Below are 23,846 nucleotides of genomic sequence, written 5' to 3' on the forward strand. Positions count from 1 at the left end.
CTGATTTGCTCATGTGATCCTGTTACCTAGTTCTTTCCCTGTTTGTTCCCTGATAATGTTTCTTTATTTGTTAATACTAGGTCTAATATATTATTGTCACCTCTAGTCGGTTCTGTAATTAGTTGTTTTAAGAAAGTGGACTGTACTGCGTCTAGGAAGTCTTCAGATTCATAGTCACTATAAATGGTGTCCCCGTTAATATCTCTGAAGAAATCCCCATAATGCACAGGATGTTGTATTTTGCTGCCTCTTTCCATTTCCTGCCATAAGGACTGAGCTGCTTCTTTCCAGACTTGGGGCCTGTAAATCCTCCCCTGAGTAGTTTTCTCTTCCTTCCCGCAATTTCTACCCACATACAGATTCATTATTTCACCCCTTATTGAATTATTAATACAACATTTTAATCTATCCCTGACGAAGAATTGCGACCCTCTCCTTCCTACCTTCCCTTTCCTTGTGAAAAGGTTGTATCCTCTATGTGGTACTCATTAAAAGTTCTTGCTCGCCAGATTCATCCAGAAGTTTTCAGTGATTGCTATGACGTCTACATTTTCAGCTACGTACAACGTTTACTCAACACGTATATTTTTTTTTCAGCTCCTACTGTTTATAGTATGCATTTAAACCTACCACTTCCGTGTTCCTGTTTTACCCCTCGTCCTGAGTAACCATTTTTTCCTCCCCAGGACCTGCTTGTTTCTTACTCCCACTTACCCTGACCTCTCTCTACTGGCAGGCCTCTCTTGGAGTGACAATTTTACGTTTGGGGATGCGGAGCAACGTCTTTACCCCCGCGCGAGACAGTGTGCTCCGTCACGGCTAGCAGGTAGTCGTTGCCATAGAATGGTTGCGAGTTATCAATAAACGCCATTGCTTGCACAATGTTTTCCAGTCGGCAATTTATAGCAATTGCCCTGGACAGCCCATTCACCGCCAACTGCTCTTCCTGAAGCAGACACATACTATCGGGATCCCTCTATCTCTAACCTTCCTAAGCGCCTCCCTACCCCTTGAAAAGTTCCTCCTCCTAACCCTTTCCTATGTCGTTACACTCCCACTAAAACACACTTCTGTCTTGGTACCCCCCTGACAAAACCCTATCTATCCTCTCCAGCTACGCCTTTCTCCAGCCCCAGGAATCCACACCACCTGGTAATGTTTCCCATCTCTGCAAAAATTCTGTTTAAGAACCTCACCTGGTTGTCCCCAACTACCACGACCTTACCACTGGGTGGGGTTTGTACAACTGCCCTTACCTCTCCGCTGCTCCATAAGTACCACTCTTCTCTTCCTCTGCTTCCCCCAGCACGTGGTAGGGGTTACACATTCCACGCCCTGGTCAACCTGGGTTTGACCCCTAGTCCCCACTGGAACAACCACTCTCCCACCCTGCTCCTCTGGCCCTCCTTCGCAGGTGTCACTGCTGAGCAGGACACCACCTACCAGAGTTTGATTCAGTCTTTCAAGGGCTTCGTTCTCCCCCCTTTAAACAATCCAATCTCTCTCCTCAACTGCTCCAGCTGACTTAACAGAGTGGCCAGGGGGTCGACTTTCCTCACACACCGTCCCTCTTCCCACAACACACGATCCACGGCGGCCATTTCCTATGGTCACCGAAGTCAACGTGTTGGCTACAGTCAGCGCTTGCAACGTCCAAATTACCTGTGAACGACAGCTGCTAGAAGCAAGGAGGAGGATAGAAGTGAGAGTGGATGTCAGAGGAGTACTACTGTCCTGGAAAGCCCTTGTCCCGTTGGTAGCTCTATTAATGATCCGCCCCATAGGCACCTACCAATGTAGATTGCCGCTGTCGCCGTTGCCGCCACCGCCGCCGCCACCACCGCCACCGCCGCCGCCGCCGCCGCCACCACAACCACCTACCAACAGCAACAGCAAAATTATAACAACATTCTATAACTTTGTAAGTAAATAAAGTAAGCAGATAAACTTTGCTTATATAACTATTCTCGAGCCAGTATTCCTACTCCTCTCTCTCTTTCTCTCTTCCCACTCTCTCTTTCACTCTTATCTCTCTCTCTTACCCTCTTTCCCCTCTCGATTTATCCCTTTCACTCTCCCCCCTCTTTTTTCTCTATCTCCTTCACTCTTTCCCCCCCTCTCTCTCTTTTCTGTTTTTCTTTCTCTCTTTTCCCCTCTCTTTCCTTCTCACTTTCTTTTTCTCTCGCTTACTTTCTTCCTCTTTTTCTCCATCTTTTTCCCCTGTTTTCTCTACCTCTTCTCTCTATCATCCCCTTCATCTCTCTGTCTCTTTCTCTCTGGCATAAATGCTTACCAAAACAATACCCATTATTTAGGTAAGACATTCTATTGAAGACAAAGAGAGAGAGAGAGAGAGAGAGAGAGAGAGAGAGAGAGAGAGAGAGGAACAGGATATACAAGATAAATTTGATCTGTCAGTTTTTTTTATTGTTTTAGCTCGGTAGAATACTTTTGGTGAGTTAGGTGTTCATAGGAGGTGGGCGGGCCATCAAATATTTAGATACCTGCTAATTAAGAGGCAGAAACAGCACAGGTGAGACGGTGGTGGAAGGTTAGAAAAATCACTGTGGTGAGATGTGTGGGTGTGTGGCGTAGGCCGTGGTAGGCGGAGGTTATGTGGGTGTGGGCGGAAGATGGATGGGGTGGGCGTAGGGCGGGTTGTTGTTGGCGTTGGTCGAGTGGATGGACGGATAATGGGTTTGTATGGGTGGAGAGGCAGAAGAATTTGGTTGATGTGGGTGGAAGATGGGTGGAGAGGCAGGCGGATGGGTTGGTGTGGGTGAGAAATGAGTGGATTGGGCGTTGGTGGCCGGATGATGTGTAGGTGTGGGTAATGAGGTGGAAGGGTTAGGTTAATAATAGAGGCAAGTGTTAAGGAATGTACGGTATATTTCCGCCTTGATACATTGATACAGTGACGCTTGTTATGATGTTACAGTGACGCCTTGATACAGTGATGTCGTGGTAGTTACGCCTTAATACTTTATTACAGCAAAGACAAAAAGTGTCAAAACTAAAAAAATAACAAGTACATATAGGAGTGAATGAATAGGATAAAGGAGAGAGAGAGAGAGAGTAACTTATAATACACTCAACTACTAATACTTTGCTGTCACTTGAAATCGAGTATGACGACCATTCAGCCATGAAACAATGGTAAGAGCTATTAAGAATGTGATCTTCGTTGGTGATTTGTGAGGTGACTTGAGAGGCTGATAAGGGATCGGCAGGTTAGGTTAGGTCGGGTTGTTTATCAGCCCCTCGTTGAGCTGGTCTCAGCATGTGCTACCACTGGATCCTCCAGTCGTATGGTGTTAAAGCTTCCTCTGAAGGCTTGTTGCCTCCGCCATGAAGGGAAAGCTTGGCTCTGACAAACCAGTGATCTCTGGGATAGAAGTTAGCACTCTGTCAATGTCTAAAGGCCTCCTCTCACCCAGTACTGGCCCATGCGCACCAATGAAGAATGCACGGCGTGAGTGATTCACTGGGACCCGAAGCGTCATGAGGCATTCGTTGATTTCAACAGACATTTCAGTTAGCCTGTGTATTATTGGCGAATGGCAAAGCCAACTCCGTAAATACGATTTCTCTTCACAGCAAGCTTGCCCTTCCAGAAGAAGGTATAACCAGAATCCCGTTCTGCGAGTCGACCCTCGTTTGGGAGCCGGGACTCACTTATGGCTGCTACGTCGATGTTATACCTAGACAGCTCTTTTGCCACAGGGGCGGTTCAAGATACTCATTTGTGCTAGTGTCTTGAAGAGTTCTTACATTTATTGCAGGTTGTTTAGTTTGTTTTCTTTTTTTCTGCGATTATGATTATGTTTTTGACCGAATAAGGATGACCTTACTGGGTGCAGTTGCCCAGTCAGCATGGTTCTTTAGGCAAAATATGTTTAGGGCACCTTTTCTCGCTCCCTCTTCATGTTAGGTAAGGAGAGGGTTCTGGTAAGGGCTGCTCAGTCGCACAGACAGGACCGGATTGCAGTGCTGCCTAGATGTCAGTGCATAATCGACCATCTTATATTTGCCACCCATGTGCAGAGTTGTGACTAGAGACTCCCGGAAGTCATCTCTGCCTGTCCCTGTTGCCACTTGTCTGAAAGCCATAATACTTTTCGTGGGATAGGGTTTTTGATGATGATGAGGAGTATGATGAGTTGGATGATGACTGCGTATGAGTTGATTTATGTGGTGGGGCAGGAGGGCAGGCTGCAACCACACGTCTTGGCTCTCTCTTTTCCCTGATCCAGTGGTGGAACAGTTTGTTGGGTTTCTCTTTAGTATTCTGTCGTTGGGTTCGCATGTTGGGCACCTCTTCTGCCTATTCCAACAGTGGGGTCTTACTGGAGCTCTGTAAGCATGTTTGCCTGACGTTGGCTCCACCGTAGATTTTTCGATCGGGCTTTACACTCGTAGCCTTATACCTGCGAAGGTTAATCCGCTGGGCAGCAGGGCAACTACGAGTGCGGTGCAGGTGCCTTAGCTATGAACTTCCTTGCACAGCTCTTCGTAGCTGTCCTTGCCAGGCCAAGTGAGAAAATCAAAACAGCAGAGATTATCATCATCAGAACTATATTATGACATTCTCAGTAAATGACGGATTCAGCTGCAGCCTTCTGTTTAAATGAGACATCTTCTAGCGAGATCTAATTAAAAGAAATTGCCACAGGTATGTTGATTTAGCAATAAAAGAGCACCATATAGTGTTTTTTTCATAGCAGAATTGGCTTCAGCAGTCTAAAACATATAAAATGACACTAAAACCACTTACATTGGATATATATACCAATATCCATGACAAAAAGATGGAAAATCCCCATATTGAATTTTGCATGGCAAGCATTTTTTCCTTATAAAGTTACCCAAGGAGAGTATTCATGTCAAATTCCATGCTCGTATCACCATTTCAACTATTTTTCCTGTTAGCTACTGCACTAGCAGGCGCCAGGGTGTGTCCACATGCCAGTGGGCCTAGATGCATTACAATACCCTCTGCACACACACACACACACACACATGGACTGCCATTCATACACTCTTGTAATTCATAACTTGGTCTGGCAGTGATAAAGCGCCAATTTGCCTCGTATTCATCCCTGGGGACAAAAGAGTGTTATAACTTATTGTATCATAAAGAAGACTATCCCAGCACATCAGGTAGATAATATCACCTTTATGTGCGGTATAAATAAATATACTCACTGTTATTGTGACTGACGACAAAGACATACTAAAATTGATAGTACCACAAAGTCGAGCATCCCGGCATTATAGACAGGTATTTTAGCCTTTATGTATAAAGAATATTACTCGTTGTTATTGCAATACGCGGCAAGACAGTGCTAAAACCTATTCATTCATACATCCATTAAGACGATCGTCCCAGTGCTACCTTGTCGTTATCAATTATCGTCCTTGTATCACAATAAATAACGCCGTTTTATTATAGTGCCAAGCCAAATATATTTTCTTAACACAACAAAGGCGATTGTCCCAACAGTAAAAAATAGAAATATCGCCAATAAGATATTGGCAGAAGATATCCTTATGTGATGAAGATCTTGTTTACTGAATTACTTTTAGGATAACGAGGGTTCAATTCTTAGTACTGTGACGTGTGTGTGTGTGTGTGTGTGTGTGTGTGTGTGTGTGTTTGTGTGTGTGTGTGTGTGTGTGTGTGTGGTGTGTGTGTGTGTGTGTGTGTGTGTGTGTGTGTGTGTGTGTTGTGTGTGTGTGTGAGTGTGTGTGTGTGTGTGTGTGAGTGTGTGTGTGTGTGTGTGTCGTGTGTGTGTGTGTGTGTGTGTGTGACAGTAACACAACATTAACACAAAAGTAACACAACATTAACACAACAGCAATACAACAATAACACAGACTAATACAACAGAACACAACATTAACACAACAGCACACAATGTAACACAACATTAACACAACAGTAACACAACATTAACACAACAGTAACACAACAACATTAACACAACAACAACACAACAATAACACAGCACTAATACAACAGTAACACAACATTAACACAACAGTAACACAACATTAACACAACAGCAACACAACAGTAACACAACATTAACACAACAGTAACACAACATTAACACAACAGTAACACAACATTAACACAACAGCAACACAACAATAACACAGCACTACAACAGGAACACAACATTAACACAACAGTAACACAACATTAACACAACAGCAACACAACAGTAACACAACAATTAACACAACAGTAACACAACATTAACACAACAGTAACACAACATTAACACAACAGCAACACAACAATAACACAGCACTAATACAACAGCACAACATTAACACAACAGTAACACAACATTAACACAACAGCAACACAACAGTAACACAACATTAACACAACAGTAACACAACATTAACACAACAGTAACACAACATTAACACAACAGTAACACAACAATACACAGCACTAATACAACAGTAACACAACATTAACACAACAGTAACACAACATTAACACAACAGTAACACAACAATAACACAGCACTAATACAACAGTAACACAACATTAACACAACAGTAACACAACATTAACACAGCATTAACACAACAGTAACACAACAATAACACAGCACTAACATGTAATGAGGGAAACTTGGGCAGAAATATAGGTAGAATTTATTAGTTGTAGGATTGTAAAGTGAGGAAAGTTTGGTAGCGTGGCCGATTAGTTGTTTAACTTGGTATTATATTCTTAGGGGAAATCTTCTAAACACCAATTCTAAGTACAGCTCTTTATTAGTTAACTCAATGGCATGGACACATTAATGGATCATTATATTTACGTTACTAGACAATGACTCTCGAACACAAACATGAAATGGATACACTTCCCACCGTAAGTAACTCACCCCACGGGTCGCTGTGGCAATGACTCACGTGTGACCTAAGGGAGGCCCAGCGGCTGGGGAATGTCCACAGGTGCTGCTGGACTCTGTCTCCTGTGGGAGACTCTGCTAGCTGGGGACTCGGTGCTGGGGAGGGAAGCCTCCCTCACAACCTCGACTAGTGACGAGTGGACTGCTTTTGTGTTCTGATTTTCCCTGTCTGTCTGTCCCTGGGAAGGAGCTGTCAGCCTCTTATAATGGCGGTGTCAGAACGGCAGATGTCGTCATAAATTAACACTAAACTGGGTGTGTCGAGGCAGCTGGGTTTGATCAGGTGCGTGGTGCAGGCTGGAGTGTATTTTTTTGAGTTAACACGATCTTGACGCCGGTTTGACTAATCACGTGGCGGTGAGAACTCAGGTTCATTGTGGCCATGACCTCTACTGGGTTAGATCTTAATCTCACTTTAATTACGAAGGGAGGGTTCAACTTACGTGGGTGTACACCTGTGCACCTGGTCACTGCAATATGTGTGTTGTTTTTCTCTGGGCTGTAAGCTATGGTCTGATAAACAATCATTACAAATGTATTAGCCCCTGTCTCATAGACATTAGTTCTTGTATAAATACGGGTTAATATATTTGTGTTATATAATTATATCACCCCTCGTAATTTTGCATGAGCTGTGAGGTTCATGTTCAGATCACGTGATGGGTATTTCCCTCTATCAGGTAGTGTCCTAAAGCTGATTAGGTCATCCATTAGAAGCCGGCCCTCTGCCCTCAGGTATCACTTGACCCTCATGAGAAACAAACGTTGATTCTCAAGCTTCCAGATAAGCTTGCCAACTATTCTTCTAACACTCACAGCTTACATTGGTAATTACGGTATTCTCCTTATTGAAGTGTACAAACATTATTTTATAAATAAATGGAGAAAAGACCATTTGGGTTTTAACAACTTAACCCAACAAACTAGACAGCTCCACGGCTGTTATATGATAGCTCCAAAGTCTGTTATATAAGGTGGCAGCAAACAGAACGAATCCATAACAATAACCAGTGTTCTTCAGTGTTTTAGAAACAAAAGTGTTCTTAGTGCTATTCTCCATAGTGCACCAGAACATATACTGTATATACCCTCATGAGACGTTATATGTTGAGTGATACATTTAAATGTCATCCCAGATTGGCATGCAAAAAAACAAATTCTCAATAACATTTAACAAGTGTTAGTAATAATTCATATTATTGTGGCATCACCCTTCCGAATGGAAATGCCACACCCAACCAGCGATCACCCTACTCAGTGGACATGACTTTAGTTGTTTAGGCTTCCTAAGCACCTACAACCCTGTCATAATTAAACATCCTGTGAGCATTCTTTTCTACAAACCCTTCGCTCACTGTCTCCAAGACGTGACACAGTGATTCTCCGCTCTAAGTGAGAGGGTACCTAATCTCCCTTGGCACCATACCCCCAACGACAGATCCCCCAGTTCAGTTGTTGACACTTAGTACATTCCTTGCTTCTCCAAGGCAACGCAATGCGTACACCAGCCATACTCCTGTGCTCAGACCTGGTTGAGAAATACCTGGTAGACATCATAAGTTGTTTTACCTGAGTGTTTTGGCTGTCAGTAAATGCAGTGTGTTGTAATTTTCTTGGGTAACCAGCAACTTCCTTATATACAGTCGACATCAATAAGTCTCCTTATCATCACCGTGGGATGCACTCTGTGACCCAGTGACACTCAGTGAACTTGGGTCAGGCAGCCAGTCGCATCTTCAGTGCTGAAGTCATCGAATTCAGTCGTCTTGGCAACCAATGGACTCACCCGTCGCCATAGTGGACTCGTCCGTCGCCATCTTGGAACTTCACCAGGTTGTCTTAGCCATCATTGGATGCCATCTTGTCTACTATACATATATATACATACATATATATATATATATATATATATATATATATATATATATATATATATATATATATATATATATATATACACATTATATATATATATATATATATATATATATATATATATATATATATATATATATTTATTTATTTATATATATATTATATATATATATATATATATATATATATATATATATATAAAGATTGGGAAAAGAGCTTAGATGTGTATAAATAATCATGTGTCACAGAAAGATTGGTTGAAGCAAGTTTGATTAGAGAATTGAATTCCTTAACCTTAGTGATGGTCAGTACAAAACTGATAATATGTTACACAAATTTATTTTTCAGTGGTAAGGCTAAAAATGCTTTGAAAGCATTACAATTAGATGTAGGATAGATGATTAGTGGGTCCCATATTTCTTACCTGACTTAACATGACTAGTTACGTCGACCTTTCTTTTAAGCTCCTTTGCGTGTGTGGCGGTGTTGGTGTGCGGATTAGTGGATGTCATGTTTATGACCTGACCTCATGTCTAGTGCGGTCACCCTGTGTACTTAAGCCTCTCTCGGTCCTTGTAATTCAGTTGCCTCTGAAGATGCCTTGAATAAAGACGAATGCTAAGGTGCTCCATTGTTTCCTTTTACCTGTGTGATTTTAACTATATATATATATATATATTTCATGTAAATCCAAATGAAAACGTGGATAAGATAAATCAGTAAATCACACGGGAAAATGGAAACAACGGGTACTGCTTTCTTTGAAAAGAAAATAAGTGAATCCTTCCATTTCTTGATATGCTTATCATGAGAAATGGCCAAAACTATAAATTTAAGGTATATAGAAAGCCCACACAGGTAGACAGTTTCATTCACTTTTTATCCAATCACCTGGAGTCTACCAAAATGTCAGTTTTCTGCTATGTTCCTACGATGTCTGCGTATTTGTGACTCTGAATTTATTGACGACGAATTTAAACACATTCGTTCTATTGCACAGAAACTTGGGTACCCTTCTGTGTTTGTTGATCGTTGCTTTAAAAGGGCTAAAAATCCTTTCATTCCTCTGTAACCAGACAAGTTCCTACACTTAGAATATTTTGACTCTGCCCTATCGTGATGAATTTGTCCCTTTAGTTCGGTCCCTCAAGCTTCTAAATATTAATGTTGTTTTTCAAGTATGACTCAACCATTACCAATATGTTAATAAGGAATAGCCCAAGTTTGAATGTAAATGGAAGTGTTTTGTATTCCATGTAGCCAATGTAATTGTAATTATGTAGGTCAGACAGGAAAAACACTGCAGCTCAGAATCAAACAACATAAGTATAATATCAGAACTGCATCTGAAAGCAGTGCCTTGTTCGTTCATGTTAGGAATAATAATCACCCCATTGCTTGGGAAAAAAAGCTTAGAAGTATTCAAATCATCTTGTGTCACAAAGACTTCTGGTTGAAGCTAGTTTGATTAAGGAATTAAAATCAATAAACCTTAGTGATGGTCAGTTCAAAACTGATAATATGTTACATAAATTTATTTGTCAGTGGCCCAAGGTTAAACTGCTTTGAAAACCTTTGATCTTGATGTATGACAGTTATTTTGTGGGTCCCTTTTTTCTGACCTGACCTGTCTAGTCACGTCACCACCCTTCTCTTAAGCTCTCTACGGTTGTGTTGGTGTGGGGATTAGTGGATGTCATCATTATGACCTGACCTCATGTTTTAGGTCACCTGTATATTTAAGCCTCTCTCTGTCCATGTAATCTAGTTGCCTCTGAAGATGTCTTGAATAAAGACAAAACTAAGTACTCCGTTGTTTCCATTTTCCGTGTGATTTTATCAAGATATATATATATATATATATATATATATATATATATATATATATATATATATATATATATATATATATATATATGTGTGTAATATTCAGAAATTTCAGTGTAATTTCAAACACCGCGCCATTGGCGATGCTGATCAAGGTCGACTGAGGAAGACCGCGCTCTCCGCACGTAGCCAGAGATTGTTGAACTAGGCCTATACGATATTAAATCTAATTTACCGAGTTAATAGGGACGCGAATCATGAAATTAAATATCAGTTATTAAATTGAAAATAATTATAGATCGTTTCCAGTCTGAAAATGTTGCGTACGTCCTAATTAAGCAATCGTCTGGTAAATAGGTCATTCTGAAAAGCGTGAACCAGTAAGCAAGCGTGGCTGGGGAGCTGTGAGAGGTCAGGACCACTCTGTGTTGTGCCCAGGAGACGGATGGCGTGACCTGGTTCCTTCGTTTATTTAACATCAGTATTAACAAGTAAGTTGTATTCAATCTCAGACAAAGCTAGATAGGGCGGTAGGAACAAACGGTGATGTGAGACAATAGCTAACAGCCGGGTTTTCAGGGTTCTGTAGACCCCAAGCGGTATGATAACGTCCACTGGCGGTATGAGACACGAGTGGTGAAGAACGAGCTGTATGACCGTCCACTGACCTGGGTTTGAGCCACCTGTTGAGTATGGTGAGAGTTGGAGTGAACCCAGCTGTCTGGGTGCCCAACTAACGACGTGACGATCGTTTGGGGTCATCAGCTCTCCTCTACCTCGGCTCACTACCACATATCTTCAAGCAGCTTAGTGAAAACCTTTTATAACGGGAAGCTAAAGCTTCTCTCAACTGTACAAAGTCCGATTGGCTCACTCCCTTCCGTTTCATGGATGTACTGGGGGTAAGTGAAGCCAGCTGAGTGATACAGGGTCATACACTGGGGCCAAAGGTCCAGTGGAACTTAGAGGTACATTTCAAGGTTGAAAAGGCTGGTTTGGGCCTTAAACTACGGGTGCCTGTTGGTTGTGCCTTAAAAAACTACGGAGTGCAGGTGGAATCTATGTGTTAGGTTAGGAAGCATGGTTCACGGGTATTGGTGGACTCAGTAACTTCTTAATAATAGTGATAATATTTTTGTGTGTAGTTAATACTATTTTTTCAGTTACTGATGTTGTCTTGCTGTGTGTAGTTAATATTTCTTAAATAATTTTGATAGTATTGTTTTTTAATGTTGTGTCACTAATTGATGCCAGAGAATGAGGGAACTGTTTTTCAGATGAGTTTTCTCCCTTCTGTTGTAAGTGATACTGTGACTTAGTTCCTTTAATGCATTTAATATTTCTTTATAATATCGATCTCAAGTATAACCTTTGTTCCCCAGAGTAGAGTTTAAGTTAGGTTAGGAAGTGTGCATCTGTTGGGGTAATGTATTTTGTTGAATGCCCCTAAGGCCTATTCATTGTAGAGTTATTAATTTCTTATTTTTTTACCATTTCCGCAGTGGTGGATATTATTTTGTGAAAACCCTTAAGGCCTGTTTCATGTGTGCAAGCAACACTTCTTAATACTTTGAATTTATTGTTGTCTAATGAGGCATTGTCTGAGTTTCTAATAATTTCAATATCATGTATAACTTTTATTCCCCAGAGTAGTGTTTTAAGTTCAGGTTAAGAGGTGAGCATATGTTGGTGTACCATTATTTGATTGTGTCTGGAGTGTTGGAGGGAATATAAGTGTCTAAATTTTACAGTGTGTCTCATTCATCCCAATCACAGATGCTATCCTTCCACAGGTCACGGAGAATTCATTTTGTTAAGTAAGTTTAAGTGTTCTTGTGCTGGTTTGGGTTTTTTCCAAGGGGCGCTTCCACTGCAATTACCATCTAATCATCTTTATTAAACCCCAGGTCAAGTGAGAAATTAAAGTCCAGTAATTCCGACCGGTTACATATATATATATATATATTCTAATTCCAGTATTTTTCCCCTGCTCATTTATTGATACTTTAATTATTTTACTTATAATTCAACCATTATTGTAATTGAATAAGCAAGGTTATTGTATGGACTGATTTTTTATGTCCATTTAGCATTTGGCAATAGTGTTAATACTGAACACGTAAATTCGCAAGAAACACAGGAGCAGTTCCGGCGTGACACTTCTATTGGGAGTAGTGAACACTTAATTGACCAATCATATGACGATTTATGCTGTAGAACCCTAAGGTCTGGTAATCAATACAATACAACACCTGATTACAGGCAGGTTTCCTCTCATCCTACAGAGACAGACAGTGTGTCACATAATCTTCCTTCCCATCCCACATCTGATCCTTCAGTTAGATCTAAGTTGTCTAGCAACCAGACTAACATGGCTACAAATAGTTCCGGCATGTCATCTAACAAACCTAACATTGTTCAAGTCTTACCGCGCAGTCATCGAATTCGCGAGTTTACGGCAGATGACTATCGCGTAACCACATTTTTAAGGGCATGCGAGGGTGAGATGAAAAACATACAAATAACGGGAGATGATGAACGCAAGGCTTTTGTCCGCTGTCACATCAAAAAAGGGAGTTACGCTAGAGAACATTTAGACGTTAGTGGTCTTGCACATCCTACATATGCGAAGTTTAGGAAGACCCTAATTGGTCTATTTGAATTAGGCGCTCAGTAAGGCCACCTGAATTGAATGTTTAGGTGGGTTGATCGTCTGCCACGGATGATACAAGCAGAAAACACGATGAAAAGTGTTTCCCTTGCTGGCGATGTCTGTCAAAACATCTTGGCCAATTTTGGTGGTTCACCCTGGGTGGACGCGCAAAATATTTTGTCTCTAGACAATTTTGCACAATTAATTCGACCAACTGACACCGATCTCTCAGGTGTTTCTGGTACTCAGTTGGACATTACAGGAATGGTAACATAGCCATTATGTTTTTTTCTAGACGTTTGTAAATCATTTTCTGCAGATTTCTATAGAGTCCAAGACGGATTACTAGGTCTTCCAACTCTTAAAACTAACTAGATAGATGTTCAGCCAAGCAAACATACTATCACTGTTAATGGTATTTCCTCCAGTGCCTTGCACAATTCTGTACCATTGCTCTCTGCAAGGGTGAGGAAAATTTATCCCGAGTCAAAGCGAGTCCAAAACCTCACAGACTCACTTCCCCAACGTGATTATTGCAGCAAAAGTTGGACGATCGTGCCTGCAATTTTAACAGGTAATCTCCACTTTCAGAATGAAGAAATTACCAGAGCCATTGTTAACTTACCTGACGTGTACATGGGGACTGACGTAGTCTGTCTTATGGAAACGTGCAAGGTTAAAGGTCTAGCATGCGAGTCTACATTGAGTACGATTCGTCCTGGTGGTTTAACAGATGTCCTAATTCTCAACAGAACAGGAGCTCTCAGAATATTGAAAGATGGATGTTCTTTGTTTATCATAATCACGTTGACCAACAGCCTGTGCAATTCCCAATTGGCAGTGTTTCACCTTCAGTTAAACAAACCAGACAAAAGAGAATAGATCAAATATCACCACTTGTTAAGGTGATTGATCACCCTCAAGGCAAGACTAGACTCCTAGAGTTGCTTGCCGCCTATAGAAACATTGTAGCTTTACCAGGGGAACAGCTAGGTCACACAAATTTAACCTCACATCACATATCCCTAAAACCGGGAACAAACCCAATTTACATACCAGCTTACCGACTATCACATAGCCAGCACGCTGTAGCTCAGGACATGGTTCAGGCTTTGTTAGATCAAGAAGAGATCGCACATTCAAAATATCCTTTCACTAGTCCTTTATTTTAGTCCCTGAGAAGGATGCAGGTTGGTGCCCAGTTATTGATTTTAGGCATGTAAACGAAAATACTATCCCAGATAGGTATCCAATGCCTGTCCTGGGTGATATATTGCAATCTTTAGGCAAGGACAATGCTGTGTTTAGCAACCTTGATCTGCTTAGCAGATATTGGCAAATTCCTCTTGACGGGAAGTCTCGAGAGATTACTGCTTTCAGTACTCCTTTGAGCCATTTTGAATTTCTGCGGATGCCATTCGGTCTCAGATACGCCCCACTGACTTTTCAAAGGATGATCAACACCTTGTTTGCTGATTTAATAGGTACCACAGTGTGTGCCTACCTAGTTGATCTCAGTGTCGCCAGTAAGGGTGTAGATAGCCATATTGCAAACTTCGTGAAGTTTTCCAAAAACTTTCTGTGGCAGGACTCAAAGTCAAACTAAAAAATGCGACTTTTTTTAAATCCAGAATACAATTCCTTGGTCATGTAGTTGACGGAGATGGCATTCATACAGTTGATGCCAAAGTCAAAGCTGTAGCAAAGTTCCCTCGTCCTACAAACATTGATAAGGTGCATAGTTTTCTAGGTTTGTCTGGATATTATCGTTCTTTTATTATGGGTTATGTAACGATATCTTCACACTTGACGAAGCTACTTAGGAAGGACGCAACTTGTATATGAAATGCGGAACAAGAGGATAGTTTTATTGCATTGAAGAACGCACTTACCAATGCACCCGTTTGAACATTTCCTGACTACACTCAACCATTTACTCTGTGTACCGACGCCTCGGGACAAGGACATGGCGCTGTACTAACGCAGCGGGACACACGAGGAAAACATCGAGCGATTGCTTTTGCCAGTTGTAAACTTAATGATGGCGAAACACGTTATTCAGTAACGCTTCTAGAGGCGTTAGCTGTTTTTTGGGCCCTGGAAAAGTGTAAAGGCTTAATTTTTGGTTACAAAATAACCGTCCACACATATCACGTGGCAGTGACAGTGCGTTCCCTGGCAAGAATCTTTCGGGCAGACTAGCACGTTGGTATCTGACCAATCAAGAGTTCGAACCCGTCTTTGAGTACTTACCGGGATGTGCGAATGTGGTTGTAGATGATTTGTCCAGAAACATAGCACCAGTGATGCCTGTATCATCGTTCTCACATTCGAGTTTAAAAGAGGAACAACGAGTGGATCCATTGTGGTCTGCTCTTATTTTTGTGCTAGAGTCGGAGGGGGGTGAGGGAGGCTAATCTTCCAAAGTTACCACTTCCGTTAGGTCAATTTGAAATACGACAAGACTTACTCCATCGCTCCAAGCAGACAACTAAGGGTATTTTTACGTAAATTGTCGTACCTGATACAGTTCGTGCAACGATTCAAACGTTGTATCACGATGTTCCCCAAGCAGGGCACCCTGGACGTGACAAATTGTCTGGGGTCAGAAAGAAATATTTCTGGATTACAATAAAAAAAAATCATAGAACAGCACATTGCGTGTGTTCAGCATAGGGGTACTACAATGTCTCCGGCTCCAATTCCACCGTATCCTACACCAGAACGTCCGTTTGACACAGTCGCCATCAACTTGTTACAACTTCCGAGGAGTCATCAAGGATCCTCTTACGTCCTAGTGTGTGAATCATTTTTCTAGATTTGTGATTTTAGTCCCACTGAAGGATAAAACAACCCAATCTGTGGCTTATCCCTTGTTATGCATCTTATATGTCCTTTTACTTGTTCCAAGGTTCTTCTCTCCGACAACGGATTAGAGTTCGAGAATCAGCTTGTCGCACAAATTTGTTTTCAATAGGGTATCCAACAAATTTTATCACAGCCTCCATCCACAGGCTAATGGCCTTGTTGAAAGAACCATTAGCAAAATCCTAGAGATTCTTCTTCCAATAGTAAATCAAATGCACTATACATGGGAAGATTGGTTACCGCAAGTTGCCGCATCTATTAATGGGTCGATCAACAGGCAAATCACCCTACTATATTGTTTATGGCATAGACAAAAGTCTGCCGTATGACGTAGTTGCAGACAAACCATGCCCTGTCTATAATGTGGACGATTTCGCTACCAAACAAATCGGCGTTTTCGCGGATATTCATGGGCAAGTACGGAAACATTTAGCAGCGTCACGCGCTGAAATGATTCACAAGCAACATAAACAAGCTAAGCCTGTCATGCTAGAAATAGGCGACGCTGTTATGGTGCGAGAACCTGAACGAAAGTCCAAACTTTCACCAACGTTTGAAGGTCCATTCAGCATTATCGCCAAAGAAGCGGGCAACGAATTAAAAAATTTGAAGACAAATTCACAAACTTTAGATGTTGTACATGCGGACAGACTTAAAGGGGGCCACCCAGATTTATTCCCCAGGCAGGAATGTTAATGATGTCCTCGACACAACTGATCAAACAGTAAACACGTCAAGTACACCCAGTGTACCTAATACTTATTGTTTAAAACTAAGCTCTGCGAAACAATATAAAGATGCATCAACCTTTTACAGAATGGCTTGGATCATCGAATTAATGCTCCTACTCCTTTGTGGCACCACCGTGTTGACGGGTACATCCACGGAAGTCCTCAAACCAGGTGCACTTGCTGTATCTCTGGGACGAGTTCTCATCGTAGAAGACGTGGTGAACATAAAGTATGAGCTGCACGGACTGCACAAGCTTCTGCGCCAGATGGAGTCTATTGACGCTCAACTCCAGGCAGCTATGGGCGTCCTTGATGATCTACGGAAAAATCCTAACATTTCTACAGAAGTAACTCAAACCGTAAATCCTCAGCTACTTCGTCTCAAGACCCTTCACACGAATATCGTTGCAGCTGGACGCTCTATTCCATCATATCAAGATGATCTTGCTAAGAAGGCGCGTTCTCAAGCACGAAGAAAACGAGGATTGTTAAATTTTGTTAGTCTTTTACAAAGCACTGTGTTTGGCACAGCGACTGCCGAAGATGTAGCTAAATTGGGAGACCATATGAACATTGTCAACTAAGCTGTACTTACACAAAGTCGCACTATAACCCAAACTTTCCAGGCAATCAATTCTTTGGAGTCAAAGGTAAACGTGATTATTTCTGAGTCGAATCATTTGTCTAAAATCGTTTATAGTTTAATGAATTCAGTGCCTACACTGGAATGGCTCATTTCTTTTTCCGAGTATTTGCATGATGCGGAAACTTCAGCCCAAGCTTTATTTAATAACAAAAACGATTTAATTGCACTTTTGTGCCTGTGGAGACTTTTCTTGAAGCTTTACAAATAGCCAAGACGAGTTATCATTTAAATCCTATTTTCACAGAACATGAGGTCGAATACTATTACCCTCTGTTGGAGTCAACTCTCACGCACAACGCTATCCTCATCCACATACCTATGCTAGGGCAACGCAAATTTAGTGCATGCCATTTAGAACCCTTCCCCTTGTATTCTAATGACACACTGTTTACTCTGGATATACCAACCAAATTTTTCTAATTGATGAAGATTACTCATTGTTAGCAGTGGATGATCCTAGGGTATTATCACGCTGTAATCGCCATATTTACGTTTACACATTTGCCCAGCTTATACGTTCGCGTTTATTCCTGTAGCAGAAAGAATATGTGAATTGGCAATCATACAAACTAACGTTCGCACAGCACTAAAACAATGTAGCTATACACCTGAAAAAACTAACGTCATTTTACGGTGCCAGGATGGTGGTAAGCAATTAGCTGTGAAAGGTTATTATAAGGCTCCGGATTACTGCGAAATAACCTGTAGTTCGTTGAAAACCTTGCCCTCCGATCATCATTTTGCATTGAATTTAAATCTCACTTCAGATTTGATTCCTTTGTATCAGGTTCCTAATTTAGCTCTTTGTGAACTCAATATTGTGTCAGATAAATTATAAGTTATTTCTTATCTGAGAGTGTCCCAATTTACGAATCTAGAAGATCACCTGCCATTTTATTTTTCACGGGGATTTGCTATACCCAGTTTAACTATTCCCACTATTGTGTTAATATTGACAGGGATATTATAAGTCAGTATCTTTCAAGTTTGTCATTGTACATAATATACTCTCCCATAAGGCACTTCAGACTATGGCTCCAGTAACTGCTGAACCCCAGGTTGCAGTTTCTCCAGTTTAGTGTCTACACACATATGCTTGTAACATGGGTAGGTATATGTACAGGGTTTTTCTAAGAGACTAGTTAATTCCTCGTAGAAGCTTGGAAGGTTGTGATTGAGCGATGTATTAGCCCGTCTCATAGACAGTAGTGCTTATATAAATACGGGTTAATACATTTGTTTGATATAATTATATCACACCTTGTAATTTTCTATGAGCTGTGAGGTATCATGTTGAAATCACGTGATGGGTATTTTCCTCTATAATGTAGCGTCTTAAAGATGATTAGGTCAGCCATTAGTAGCCGGCCCTCTGCCCTCAGCCCTGATGTGGGTCAGTGACCTGTGCCCGAGTGGGCTAATCCCCATAAAAATAAAAAAAACTTGACCCTCACAAGAAACAGACGTTGATTCCCAAGCTTCCAGATAAACTTGCCGTCTATTCTTCTAACACTCACACCTTACAGTGTTAATTACGGCATTCTCCTTATTGAAGTGTAAAAATATTGTTTTTATAACTAAATGGAGAAAAGACCATTTGGGTTTTGACAACTTAACCAACAAAGCTGTTATACAAATACAAAGGTAGCACAATAGTAACACAACAGTAACACAACAGTAACACAGCACTGATACAACAGCAAGACAACAATAACACAGTAGTTACACAACACTAACAAACACAGCATTACCACAACACTAACACAACGGTAACACAACACTAACAATACACTAACACAACAGTAACACAAAAGAAACACAAATATAACACAACACAAACACATCAGAAAAACATCAGTGACACAAAACTGACACTTAAGCGACAAAACACTAACACAACACAAACTGCACAGTAACACAAGAGTAACACAACACTAACACAAGAGTAACACACCACTAACACAGTACTAACACCTCAGCCAAAACAGTAGCAACAGGGAAGAGGCACAACAGTAGACGAGGTGGACCACTTAGGCAGTAAATCGCCCGTCGTTCATCACCATTTAGGGTTGAGTGTTTACCCTGGACAGCTGATGTGTGGCTGCTGCTGTTAAACTGCTTACAGCTGTTGTTGTAGTCGCTGCTGTTAAACTGTATACATCTGTTGTTGTGGCCGCTGCTGTTAAACTGCATACAGCTGTTGTTGTAGTCACTGCTGTTAAACTGTATACATCTGTTGTTGTGGCCGCTGCTGTTAAACTGCATACAGCTGTTGTTGTGGTCGCTGCTGTTAAACTGCACACAGCTGTTGTTGTGATCGCTGCTGTGAAACTGCATACAGCTGTTGTTGTGGCCGCTGTTGTTAAACTGCACACAGCTGTTGTTGTGATCGCTGCTGTGAAACTGCATACAGCTGTTGTTGTGGCCGCTGCTGTTAAACTGCATACAGTTTTTGTTGTGGACGCTGATGTACTAATACATACAGCTGTTGTTGTTGTGGCTGCTGCTGTTCTACTACATGCAGCTGTTGCTGTGGTCGCTTCTGTTAACTGTATACAGCTGTTGTTGTGGACGCTGCTGTTCTACTACATGCAGCTGTTGTTGTGGTCACTGCTGTTAAACTGTATACATCTGTTGTTGTGGCCGCTGCTGTTAAACTGCATACAGCTGTTGTTGTGGTCGCTGCTGTTAAACTGCACACAGCTGTTGTTGTGATCGCTGCTGTGAAACTGCATACAGCTGTTGTTGTGGCCGCTGCTGTTAAACTGCACACAGCTGTTGTTGTGATCGCTGCTGTGAAACTGCATACAGCTGTTGTTGTGGCCGCTGCTGTTAAACTGCATACAGTTTTTGTTGTGGACGCTGATGTACTAATACATACAGCTGTTGTTGTTGTGGCTGCTGCTGTTCTACTACATGCAGCTGTTGCTGTGGTCGCTTCTGTTGTACTACATGAAGCTGTTGTTGTGAACGCTGCTGTACTACTACATGCAGCTGTTGTTGTTTTGGCCGCTGCTGTTCTATTACATGCAGTTGTTGTTGTGAACGCTGCTGTTAAATTGCATACAGCTGTTGTTGTGGACGCTGCTGCACTATTACATGCAGCTGTTGTTGTTTTGGCCGCTGCTGTACTATTACATGCAGCTGTTGTTGTGGACGTTGCTGTTAAATTGCATACAGCTGTTGTTGTGGCCATGCAGCTGTTGTTGTGGACGTTGCTGTTAAATTGCATACAGCTGTTGTTGTGGCCGCTGCTGTACTACAACATGCAGCTGTTGTTGTTGTGGCCGCTGCTGTTCTACTACATACAGCTGTTGTTGTTTTGGCCGCTGCTGTTCTATTACATGCAACTGTTGTTGTGGCCGCTGCTGTTCTACTACATACAGCTGTTGTTGTTTTGGCCGCTGCTGTTCTATTACATGCAACTGTTGTTGTGGACGTTGCTGTTAAACTGCATACAGCTGTTGTTGTGTACGTTGCTGCACTACTACATGCAGCTGTTGTTGTTTTGGCCGCTGATGTACTCTTACATGCAGCTGTTGTTGTGGACGTTGCTGTTAAATTGCATACAGCTGTTGTTGTGTACGTTGCTGCACTACTACATGCAGCTGTTGTTGTTTTGGCCGCTGATGTGTTATTACATGCAGCTGTTGTTGTGGACGTTTCTGTGCTACTACATGCAGCTGTTGTTGTTTTGGCGGCTGCTGTACTATTACATGCAGCTGTTGTTGCGGACGTTGCTGTGCTACTACATGCAGCTGTTGTTGTTTTGGCCGCTGCTGTACTATTACATGCAGCTGTTGTTGTTGTTGTGGCCGCTGCTGTACTACTAAAGGCAGATTATTTGTGGCCTCCGCTGTTCTACAACAAGCAGCTGTTGTTGTGGACGTTGCTGTACTACTACATGCAGCTGTTGTTGTTGTGGCCGCTGCTGTTCTACTAAAGGCAGATTATTTGTGGCCTCCGCTGTTCTACAACAAGCAGCTGTTGTTGTTGTTGTTGTCCCTAATACAGCTGATCTTACACCCTAAATCTCTCCCAATCTCCTATATACAGGGTGATTTAGCAAGAGAGTACATTAAATTGGAGGATGAAATCATTGGATAATTCTAAACCACAATGTCTCTATGGTAAAATGTTAGACTCTGCATAGTTTCCGTGTCACAATACATTTAAGATGTTGTATTAATGAGAGTGAATTTTATGTGAAACCCCCGTAGGTTTTTGTAATAATTTATGTCTTATGTACAGGGGTACAGCGTGATACAGATGGCTAACACAGATGCAATGAGACAAGGGCCGTGTCCGACCGAATAAGATAAAGATAGTTACACGGGGGAGGGGGTTTCACTTCTCTCTCATTATCTCTCATCATAGAAAACACCCAAACACGAGAGACTGAGAGACTGGAAAATGTACAATAAATCCAATATTCAAAAAAGATTTTCTTTTGTTCTCGTCTAATCTCTTTTCTCTTTCTCAGAATCTCTCCCTCATTATCTCTCAACAGGCAACGTTAAAAATACGAAGGGAAGGCACCGGGAGAGGGAGAGATACACAATCTCTCTCCCACAGCGTTCTCATATAACTCGGTTCACACCAACCTGGGGGAGAGAGACCAAGTTTAACGCAGTGTTGAAGTCTTCATTTCACAAAGGAGAAAAGTTTGAAATATTTCTTCTCCCGAGAGTGATACGAATTCAAAAACATTACAGCTGCAGCAAGCACAGGAGTGGTGGTGAGTGGAGGTGGTTGGGTGTAGTTGTGGTGGTTGTGGTGGTATTGGTGAATGGTGGTGGTGTTGGTGAGTGGCGGTGTTGGTGAGTGGTGGTGGTATTGGTGAGGGTAGAGTGGTGGTAGTGGTAAGTGGTGATGATGGTAGTGGTGTTGGTGGTTGGTGGACGGTGGTGAGTGGTTGCCCTGGTGGTAGTGAGTGGTGACGGCGGGACCGGTGTTGGCTTTTAGCCTAGCCTAGCCTAGACTAACCTAACCTAACCTAACCTACTACTAATTTGCTGTCACTCGGAATCGAGTATGACGATCATCCATCCATGAGACAATTATATGAGTTATTAAGGATGTCACCTACGTTGGAGAGTTTTGGGGTGACTAAAGAGGCCGATACGGGCCCGGCAAGGTCGTCCACAGAGGTTGCACGTCTGGAGGACTACATCTAATGCTCAAGGGGGGCAGCTGTATCTTTCCGGCGTTGGCGCTTGTCTGCTTCGATAAGCAGTTGGACTAACTCGAAAGTATTGACACCTTCTTGTATGGTGCTCCTTCAAGCGTTAAGGTGTGGAGTAATCGTCTCCCAGGTGAGGGGGTCGATTTTGCACTTTATCAGGTTTGTCTTAAGACTATCCTTATAGCTTTACAGTTGCCTGCCAGCGTTACGTTTGCTATTCGTTAGGTGACTGTAGTTGCTTTCGCAGTAACACGGCTAGTCCAACGTAGTTGTTCATGGATAATGAGAGCTTCGATGTTCTTACACTTGGTGTCACCGAGAATCCTGGCATTTGTTCTCTTGTCTTCCCAGCGAATTCGTAGGATGGAACGTAGACTACATTGGTGAGAGTTTTCAAGTGCCTTGAGGTAGCTCCTTTATATGACCCAAGTCTCGCTGCCATATAGCAGGGTGGGAAGGACCAATGCTCGATATACATGCACTTTGTAGATATTTTCAGATCCCTTCAGCTGAAGATGCAGATACAAAGTTTGCCAGAGGCTTGAGATGCACATCTGATCCGATGTTGAATTTTTTCATCGATTTCCGTGGTGGTGGACAAGTGGGAGACGAGATACTAAAAGTGGATAGCATTAGAGAGGGTAGTGCTATTGAGCTGGATGGATGGTGGGGGTGTGTCTGAACCAGGGGCAGGATGAAAGACAATATGAGTCTTACGTATATTCACTTCAAGGCCTAAGTGTGCATACACATCCGCGTAGGTAATCAGGATCTCCTGTAGGTTGCTTTCAGTGTGAGGTCATCTACATACTGAAGTTTAGTAATGGAAGCTGCCGACAACGTTGTTCCTGCCTGGAGTCGTCTTATGATTTAAAGACCCCCTTCACCCGGTACTTGATGTTCACCCCGCCGGCTAAATTGACACTGGCACGAGTAAGGAAGGCAGACAAGAAAATGGAAGAGAGAGAGTTGGTACCAGAACACACCCTTGTTTAACCCCTGTTTGGATGGGGAAGAACACAGACTGGGTGCCGCTGTGCAGGACACTGCTGCACAATGGCAATGAATTTTGGTGGGCAGCCAAAACGGCTGAGGATCCGCCAGAGGGCTATCCCTGTTGACCGAG

Source organism: Homarus americanus, unplaced genomic scaffold, assembly GCF_018991925.1.
Source record: "Homarus americanus isolate GMGI-L3 unplaced genomic scaffold, GMGI_Hamer_2.0 scaffold56333, whole genome shotgun sequence".
In the NCBI taxonomy this organism is placed as follows: Eukaryota; Metazoa; Arthropoda; class Malacostraca; order Decapoda; family Nephropidae; genus Homarus; species Homarus americanus.